Source organism: Eurosta solidaginis, chromosome 2, assembly GCF_040869045.1.
Source record: "Eurosta solidaginis isolate ZX-2024a chromosome 2, ASM4086904v1, whole genome shotgun sequence".
Lineage (NCBI taxonomy): Eukaryota > Metazoa > Arthropoda > Insecta > Diptera > Tephritidae > Eurosta > Eurosta solidaginis.
Window position 1 is genome coordinate 278,738,258 of NC_090320.1, and position 9,704 is coordinate 278,747,961.

Consider the following 9,704-nt stretch of genomic DNA (forward strand, 5'->3'; position numbering starts at 1 on the left):
CAGAATAGATAAATTCAGCTATCATTGACGTCCTTATTTTTCCCAGCTGAAATTGCTCTTTCGCTAAGCCAATCATAGTTTTTGTAATATTGAACTATGTTTGGAAATACACTCTGTATCAATGCCTGTTTAGACTGTGCAAAAGTGCAGAAATTGTCTCCATAAATACGATGATTTTAAACATGCATTAATTTCATCTGTAGCCGTGGATTTTGGGATCACAGTTAATGTTTGCCTGAAATTTCCAGCCAGCAAAATCATGGCACCTCAAAAGACTGTTTAGCTTGCTCATAGATCTTTCAAAGTTCTATCAAGTGCTTCCAATGATTTCTTGTGTGCCATAGTACACTCGTCCCATACGATGAGCTTACATACTTTAAGAACTTTTGCCATTCTAGATTTTTTCGAAATATTACATGTTGGTCTTTCATTTAACTGCATATTCAAAGGCAACTTTAATGCAGAATGTCCTGTGCGGCCGCCTCCCAGTAATGTAGCCGCAATTCCGGAAGAAGCGAGTGCCAATGCAACGTTATATCTGATCGAGTTGTTGCTATCAATGATATTAAAAAGGTCTTGCCTGTTCCCCCAGGAGCATCCAAGAAAAACAATCCACCAATTCCATGGCTAACATTATTCATGATTGTATCATAAACATGTTGCTTTTGGTCATTCAATTTCGTTAAATTTGATGTTACAAATTTGTTTAGTTCATTACAATCATAACGGTATTAACGCTCCAGTTCTCGATTGAACATATAATGCATTGGACGATTTGCTGCTGGCATGCCCAATTGTACTAACGATTTGTTTCACATCGACAAACAAATGTCATCAATCCTTATAAATGCTTCATTATAAATTTCCAATGTGAATTCTAACTCATAAGTTGCAGTATTTCGACGCATTTGGTTTAAAATATCATCTGTCATATAATCTTTGAAATTATTCCATAATTCCAATGGATTAGATGGGGAGCACATTGCAATTATTATCGAAAATAATGTTCGTATTTGATGTGGACTGGCTATTACAGCTTCACGATATGTAGCGCACAATTCATCATTAATTGTTCTTAAAGCTTGGAATGATGTTGGGCCACGAACATTAATTAACAACAATCGCAAGTAAAAACATTCAGCATTATTTGGATGAAATGTATAAATGCGTCCTAATGCATCTGTTGTGAACACATTAGGATGACCTTGAACTGGTTTTCCTTGTTTTCGCCTTCGAAATGTTTTCCTGGATTTATCCCATGTGAAATATTGTGGCACTTCTGCATATAGCAATGTTATTGCAAAATCGTCCGATTGACATAAATGAAAAAAGGCAGTCAAAGTTCTAGACGGTGCACTTGTTTCTCTAAGCGCAGCATTTGCAAGAGTAAAATAAACGCGTTGGCCATTTTCAAGGTGCGTTTGTGTATGTGTGCTGAAGCATCTCTCACAAACAGTGTATAAACCTCGGTGTTTATGTCTACTCTCCATCGAAAAAAGGTTGCAACTTAGCAGTACGACACAAATCGAAAAATTCGTATGTTTATTCAAAAAATTGTGTACACATGAAATGATCTCGAAACGCTCGTCGGCCAGAGAAAAATTACTACTCATCAGCACAGCTACCTTTTGATACCCATATTGAAGTACTCACTAACAGCTTCCATTTGATACCCATAATGTAAAAACACATCCTAAGGTTATGCTGATCTACGTTTTGGGCAATATCTCGAGACCCCAGTCACCAAGATGTATGAAAATTACGCTCTGCTAAAGAACTCGTCAACAGCTTTCATTTGATATCCATGTTGTATAAACACATTTTAACGGGTATCTGGGTCCACTTTTTGGCCTATATCTAGAGACCCTAGTCACCCAGGGGTACGAAAAATTATCATTTACTAAACCGCTCATCAAAGCTTTCATTTGATAACCATATTGTATAAGCACATTATTGGGGTACCCTTGACCTATATCTCAAGACACTAGAAATTTTTTAAATTTTTTTTTGCTAAAAACCTTCCCCTATTTGATCCCTATAATATAAAAAAAGAATGAATAAAATTGGCTTCGTATCGGACCCAAAACATGGACAGGAACGAACATCATTTCATTTTTATATATATTTATTAAATATCCTTTTAACCATTTATGTTGCGTTATCCAGATATTTTGGCAAATTTCCACGGCACTATAATATATACCATCGAATTATATCGCAAATGTCTATCTCACGCTGCTAAGCTTTCAAATGCTGAAAACCGTTTTAAAATCGGAGCATTTTGTATGCAGGGATGGGCGTACAATGACATTTAGCGACTTTATTTTATAACATTTATAGATATAGATAGATTATAAACTAAAGTCGGGAAGATGTAAACTCTTACACTACTAAACGTATTAGATTGCAACTTGCTTTAAAAAAATCTTAGATGGAGCTCTATGAAATAGCTACTTAAAAAGATAATGAACCTTACAATTTTTTACACTAAGCACAAAATTGCTGCAAACGAACGCAAAATAAGTGCTGTTGAAACAAGAAGTATGATTGTGTGATTCGTAAATCAACAACCCTTCGTTCTGTTGAAGTAGGCCCAAGCTAACTAATAAAATGGAAAAGAAAATACGGCATTGGGCTATCTCATATGTATAGTGAATGTTTTAAAAGCTAAGCCATGATGAAATCAATGAAGTGAAGGCAGTGTCAAGTTTAAGTGAGTTCGATTTTCCGCTATGCAGCTGAATTTGGCAAACACTGTAATGCTTGAACATGTCAACAAAAACGGCTTTTCATACAACGAAAAATGGTTTGTCGTTCATTTTTACTACAAAGTGAGAACTAAGTTGACCAATAAATGAAAACGACAATTACCCATTTACCATTAAAATTTCATTTGCTAACTTGTTGTCATTTTATTTTCGTTTGCCGACTGGCGTCCCATCATCATATAATGACGCAGCGTGTAAAATAACGAAATATAATGAAATAGTTGTGAAATAAATGAACACAAAATTTTAGCGTGGATTTTGACCATAAACTTCTTTATCGGCTTTGAGTTGGTAATGTGACAGAATGAAAGGCCTTTTATCCCAACTGACCAAATGGTCAGCTTGAGGCAGTTTTGATGTCACTCATTTTTACTTAATGAAAACCACGAATTAGATATATTTGTTTTGATTTCTTTTTCAAATGCTTTTTATTGTTTTTGTTTTATTTTAATTTAAATTTTCAGCAAATTTTCAGCGCATTTAACACGGAAAACATTTTTATTTGGTGAAAAATAATAATCCTCTTAATTTATTTATTTAATTAATTTCATAGATATATGCATAGGCCTTATCACAATGACAAGACGCAAATCGCACTTCTGGCTCAGCCACGAAACAATGCAAGATTGCGGGTAATAAATACGAATGTGCGTTGTTAGGGAAGGTTCAATAAAAGGTTAACGATTATGCAGTTTCTTATGTATGCCAATTAAAGATCTATTTGGGTATCTATTATTGAGTTGTGTAACGTCTCAAAAAGGCTGTGAAGGGATGAGAATTCACGGGGCTCGATGCCTTAGTATCTTGGGCTTACATTTTTTTAGTTAGTATTCATAATTCAATCGTACAGCAAAGGATTTAGTTATAAACATGAAAGCGATTAGTCGAAGTATACAAACAAATAAAAGAATGTTCCGAAACCTTTTCAATTTTAGTCACTGACCTTAAACCTTATTTTGCTATGGGTTCATTGGGCAATATCTTGTTATTCTTAAGTTATTATTTTTCTAGTTTTTACCAATTGTTTATACAAAGCAAACAAAGCACATTAATTAAAGTTTCAATTATGAGGTTTGAAAATGAATCATATCTTTATTTGAAAAAAAAAAAAAAAATAACCTGTTTTTAAGATATTTTTCACGTGTTCAAATAAACGAAGAAGTATTTCTTGGAAAATAAAGAAAGTAGCATTTAACCGGTAGAAATTCTTACCTGTTCCCAACCTTTCAAACCTTTGCAAATGGCAAAATTAACGTTACAACCATCTATGATTGGTTTTTACTTGGTCAAATTTGACCACTAATTTGGTCAATTTAATAAACCCGGCTGGTCATACAACGCCAAATGCAAAAAATAAATACTTTTGAAAACTCAAGCAAATGAACCTAGTGTAACCCTGGAATGTGCTTGTACGACATGGGTATCAAATGGAAGGTATTTTAAAGGGGAGTGGGCCATAGTTCCCACCTATGGGCGCCTTTTCGGAAATAAAGGTGGACCAGGGGTGACTCTAGAATGTGCTTGTGCGATATGAAAGGTGCTAATGAGTGTTTTAAAAGGGAGTGGGCCTTAGTTCTATAGGTGGATGCCTTTTCGAGATATCGCCATAAAGGTTTACCAGGGGTGATATGGGTATCAAATTAAAGGTATTAATGAGGGTTGTGTATTTGAAGGCGTTTTCGAGGTATCGACCAAAATGTGGACCAGGGTGACCCAGGACATCATCTGTCGGGTACCGCTAATTTATTTATATATGTAATACCACGAGCAGTATTCCTGACATGATTCCAAAGGCTTTTGATTTCGCCCTGCAGAATTTTTCATTTTCTTCTACTTAAAATAGTAGGTGTCACACCCATTTTAAAAAGTTTTTCTAAAGTTATATTTTGCGTCAAAAAACCAATCAAATCACCATGTTTCATCCCTGTCTTTGTATTTGGTATATAATTATGACATTTTTTTCTTTTTCGAAATTTTCGATATCGAAAAATTGGTCGTGGTCATTGTCGGATTTCGCTCATTTTTAATTCCAAGATAAAGTGCGTGAACTAAGTTTAGTAAAGATAAATCGATTTTTGCTCAAGTTATCGTGTTAACGGCCGAGTGGAAGGACAGTGGGTCGACTGTGTATAAAAACTGGGGGTGACTTCAAACCAATTTCGCCCATTATCGTCATAGAAGCTATGCCCTTACCACATTTCACAAGGATTGGTCAACTTTTGTTCGACTTATAGCATTAGAAGCATTCTAGACAAATTAAGCGAAAAAGGGCGGAGCCACACCCATTTTTAAATTTTCTTTAATTTTTGTATTTTGTTGCATCATATCATCTCATTACTAGGAAATTTTCTTTCAAAAAACTAAAGCAAGTGTTTTGTTAATGCTGAACTCAATTAATTTCGCAGAAATATGCATAAGTACCTTAAAAAATCTGTTTGTTCAACTAATTAAAAAAAAAAAACAAGATATTTTTTGTACTATTCCTGAAATCTATAAGAAAATGTGTTTGTTTATTTTTTATTCATAATACTCAGTTAGGTATAAATCGCGTTCACAAAATGTATCATCTAGTACTTAATAATTAAATAGCAGGGCTCGAATCGTAACATACGATCACGGATCGGTAACCATACGGCAGAAAATTACGTGATACGTCAGACGTATAAACAAAATGGGATTATAACATACGATAGCGAACGGAACGTAATTTATTTTCAATTCACAATAATTTTTACGATCCATATTAGATTGGATTGTATTTTTAGCTCACAATAGATTTTGAACTGTCAAATTGGTTGCAAAAAATATGCAAAATAAAGTAAGTAATTACGATGGATCCAATTTTATTGTTTTGTTTGAGCTCAAGTGATAGCGAAGACGAAAGGAAAAGTGTCCGGAGGCGACTAAGAGAACGCAGCAACCCGTTGGACTTATCCAACAAAGCGTAAGCATATCATGTATGTATTATTTCTTTGTAACAAAAAATTAGTTCAGATTCTTGAAGAGATTTCGCTTAACTAAAGAAGATTTTAATTACCTTCTGTAGAAATTAAATTTGAAGCAAACCGATGCCAAAGCGGTTCCTCCCAATTTTGCAATTCGCAGTCACGCATTAACTTCTTGCTAGCGCTGGCTACCAGCACAATGTCGGTAATGACTATTTAGTGGGAATTCCTGGCTTTAAAGTAAAGTTATTGGGTGCAGCGTACTTTTTTTAACCAATAATTAATTTTGGCTACCCACTTGAGCCGTGATTAATAACCCCATACAGAAGCACATCAGACGGTTCAGATGAACAGTATTTTAATGACATTCACTCTAAAGGAAGGTGTATTATTGAGAGAACAATTGGCATTCTCAAAGGGCGCTGAAGGATTTTAGGATATGACAAAGAGGAAGATATCATCCTGCGAAAATGGCAAGATTTGCAAATGTTTCTGCTGCATTACATAACATTTGCATTAAATTTAAGATACACTATGAACCGTCAAATCTTCAGTCGGAAGATCATATTCTAGAAATTGAGACAGGCGAAACAAACCAACTTACCAATATAGGAAAATCGATAAGTGATCAAATAAAACGTTCACTTTTTAGGTTGTCCTAAGCAATGATATATTCCTAAATAGCTTTAAAATTAAGCCTGGCAGTATTTAAATAAATGAAATTATTTATTAAATTCAATATTCTCTTTCATTTTTATTTTAAATATGTATATAGTGTATGTACCAAGTAAATATCACAGTACTTTAAGTCATTCTTCAGGTAATCTTTGTAAAACATAAATCAATTCATTTTCTAACTTAAAAACTAAAAAAAAAAGAGAGTTCACAGTCACTTGCTTATATCCAAATATGCATATAATAATAAGTATTCTAAAAAAAATTAATAAGGTCTTCTCGCTTTAATTTGCAGCGTCTCCAATTCCAGTCTCTTTATTTGCAAGTCGATTTGACTTGCCTCTTTTTGCCTGCGATATTTTTCTTCTTTAATTTGCAGCATGCGCTGCTGCACCAGCAGGAACCGTTCCTGAACGTCCAGCAATCTGTCCAGCTTTTTGTCCAACCCCCTTTGAAAATCGGACACCGTTTTTAAATTTTCTTGCAGTAAGGCCATTTTTTGTTCGCTTGAACTTTTTTTGCGGGGCGTTTTTGATCGCGGCGTTCTATCAACATTGGCGGCGGGTGGAGCAGTTGATGAAACTGGCAAACAACTTGGTGATTCGTCATCGCTGCTTGCACTATAGCTCTCGCTGTTTTTTGGTGAAGTCAGTGTTGCTTGAGCTCTGCCATATGCAATTATATTTTCATCACCTGCTACACAAACCTCAAGGCCAGCCACCTCAATGATAGCCTGCTTGGTGGCAGATATTGTTTTTTCCTGATAGGGTCCCCCACCAGTAGTTTTCTTTGACTATTTGTTGAAGGAAAGCTTCTTTTTTGCTTGATACTTCTGATCAGCAAAAGCCTGCAATGAAATAAAAACAATTTTATTACTTTCAAGCATCAAAAGATATAATAACGGCTGTATATACCTTCCTCCACATCTTTGCATCCTTAACTGGTTGCCCTTCAGCATTTAATATATAAGTAAGTTCCTCCCAAATTCTATTGGAGGTAATTCTGCGGTTTTCAGAGTTTGGAAGATTATTCTTCGCCAGCTCTGGGTGTCTCGCCATGAAATCCGCCATTATTTCCTTTTGGAATGGATTTAGTTTGTTTGAATTCGACCTTTGTTAATAATAAGAGTTTGAAATGTGTTATTATATTTTATTTATTCATATATTTCAAAAATTTGCTTACATTTTTCATGAAATTTGTATGTATACGAATTCCGGTTTGTGATCGAATGAAATTGGAACGTAACGTGTACGTTCATTCACTCGTCACGTATGCTGCGATCCAAAATAACGATCGAAGTCGTACGTTCATGTACGTCATAATCTGAAAATCATGTTTTTACGTGACGGGTTATACGATCACGGATGTTACGATTCGAGCCCAGTTTGGAAACAGATAAAACTAACTAAGTGGTCCCTTTGTTCTTTTTTGTATTTATTCATTATAAATACGGCTATTGTACACATATCTAATTAATAACACAATTCATCTCTGCGAATACATATATAAACAACCCATTACTTGGAAATTTTCCTTTGAAAAAAAATAAAGAAAATGTTTTGTTAAAGCTGAGCTCATTTCATTTCGCAGAAATATGCATAAGTAGTAGCTCATTTAGTTCTTTTGTTTACTCAATTACAAAAATAAAATAAATTAGACAACAATAATTTTTAAACAGATAACCTGATAAGCAGACTAACGTGAATAGCCCATATGTTTTATTTTCTCCTGGCGGACGGGGCCGCGGGTTAATGGGAAAGTTTGGATGTTTGGATGTCCAGGCGTTTGTTTTTGTGACTGAATCACGCAAGAACGGCTGGACGGATTTTGATGAAATTTTGCACATATTTAGCCAAAAGCATAGAAGGATTTACCAGCTATATTTTTTTCAAAACGGGGGAGGTCCCCGCCCCTAGGAACAGTTAAAATTTAATTATTGTATTTTTTCGTCTTTGTTACTGAATCACGCCAGAACGGCTAGACGGCTTTTGATAAAATTTGGGACACAGATAGACAATAGTCTGCTGAAAGAGTGAGCAGTGACACACTCCCAGCCTAACTCCCCCCCCCCCCCCACTCACCCTCCCGTATCTGGCTCACACAGATCGAAATCTAATCAATTTTGGGAAAACGATCAGTGGTGCTCTCCTTCTACTCCCCTCATCCTCCTTCCTTCAATTGTTTTAATTAACACGCTTTTATTAGCTTTACCTGTATGTTAGTTTGTAACTCTTCATTCACTTAAATGCGCCTGTTGTCTTATTAACACGATTTTATAACTAGCTTTACCTTATTTGTAATCCCGTCGGGGTCAGCTCGGCACCCTTCCGGGATCATTTCTGAATGATTTTCTGGATTCGTCAGTATCATTTTGGGGATTTTTCGGGACTATTTTTGGATAATTTTGGGGTCCTTCCGGCATCACTTCTGGATGGTTTTCGGTATCTTGTCAGGGTCATTTCGGGATCATTTGGGAACCCTGCCTACTCCGTAACGTATGGAGCTGAATAGTGTTAAACGGCAGAAGTAGGGGGGAAGAATCCTTGAGGGGTCCCACTGTAAGCCCCTTAGCGCAAAAATCAGGAATTGCTTTTCAACCGACTCTAATTTGTCGCAGTGGGTCTGGTAACGAGGTTTCCTGATTATCGAAGCGTATTCTAATATTGGCCGCAACAAAGATATAAAGGGAGTTTTAGTAATATATGGATCATCGAATTTTTTAGACCACCGTTTGACGAACGCCAAAGTCCCTTTGGCTCTGTTCACGCAACCTCCTCTGTGGAATTTAAAGTCAAGTTTGGGGTCCATCGTAAGGCCAACGTCTACAAAACTAATGACTTGTTTAATTGTGTAATCATCAATTATATACTCGTAGGATTGGTATGATTTTCTTGTAAAGCACATGAACTTGCACTTCGGCAGGTTTAGTGACATTATATTTACACTACACCATTCCACTAGGCAATTCAGATCCGATTGTAGATTTGAACTATCCACAGGTGAAGTTTGACATCATCAGTGTACATTAGCGGCTTGCAGTACATCTAAACATTTGGAAGGTCGTTAATGAACAGCAGAAACAGCACTGGATCAAGGTGGCTGCCTTGAGGAACACAAGAAGTAACATTTATAGATTCTGACTTACAGTTATTAACTATAACTGTTTGTTTTCTATCCATCAAGTATGAAGATATCCAAAATAGAAACAAAGGCGGGAAGCCAAAACGATCGAGTGTGAACAGAAGAAGTGAATGGAAAACTTTATCAAAAGCTTTAGTAAAATCAGTATAAACTATTTAAAATTTTAATGAGCTCA

At 35.6% G+C, this 9,704-nt stretch overlaps 1 long non-coding RNA gene across 1 annotated transcript; it reads left to right on the forward strand.

Moving 5' to 3' along the window:
- The first annotated feature begins 5,363 nt into the window (after window positions 1–5,363).
- Window positions 5,364–6,452, forward strand: LOC137242812 (uncharacterized). Its single transcript, XR_010950366.1, has 2 exons — window positions 5,364–5,725; window positions 5,815–6,452. It is a non-coding gene; the product is annotated as an uncharacterized lncRNA (long non-coding RNA).
- The last annotated feature ends 3,252 nt before the right edge of the window (window positions 6,453–9,704 follow it).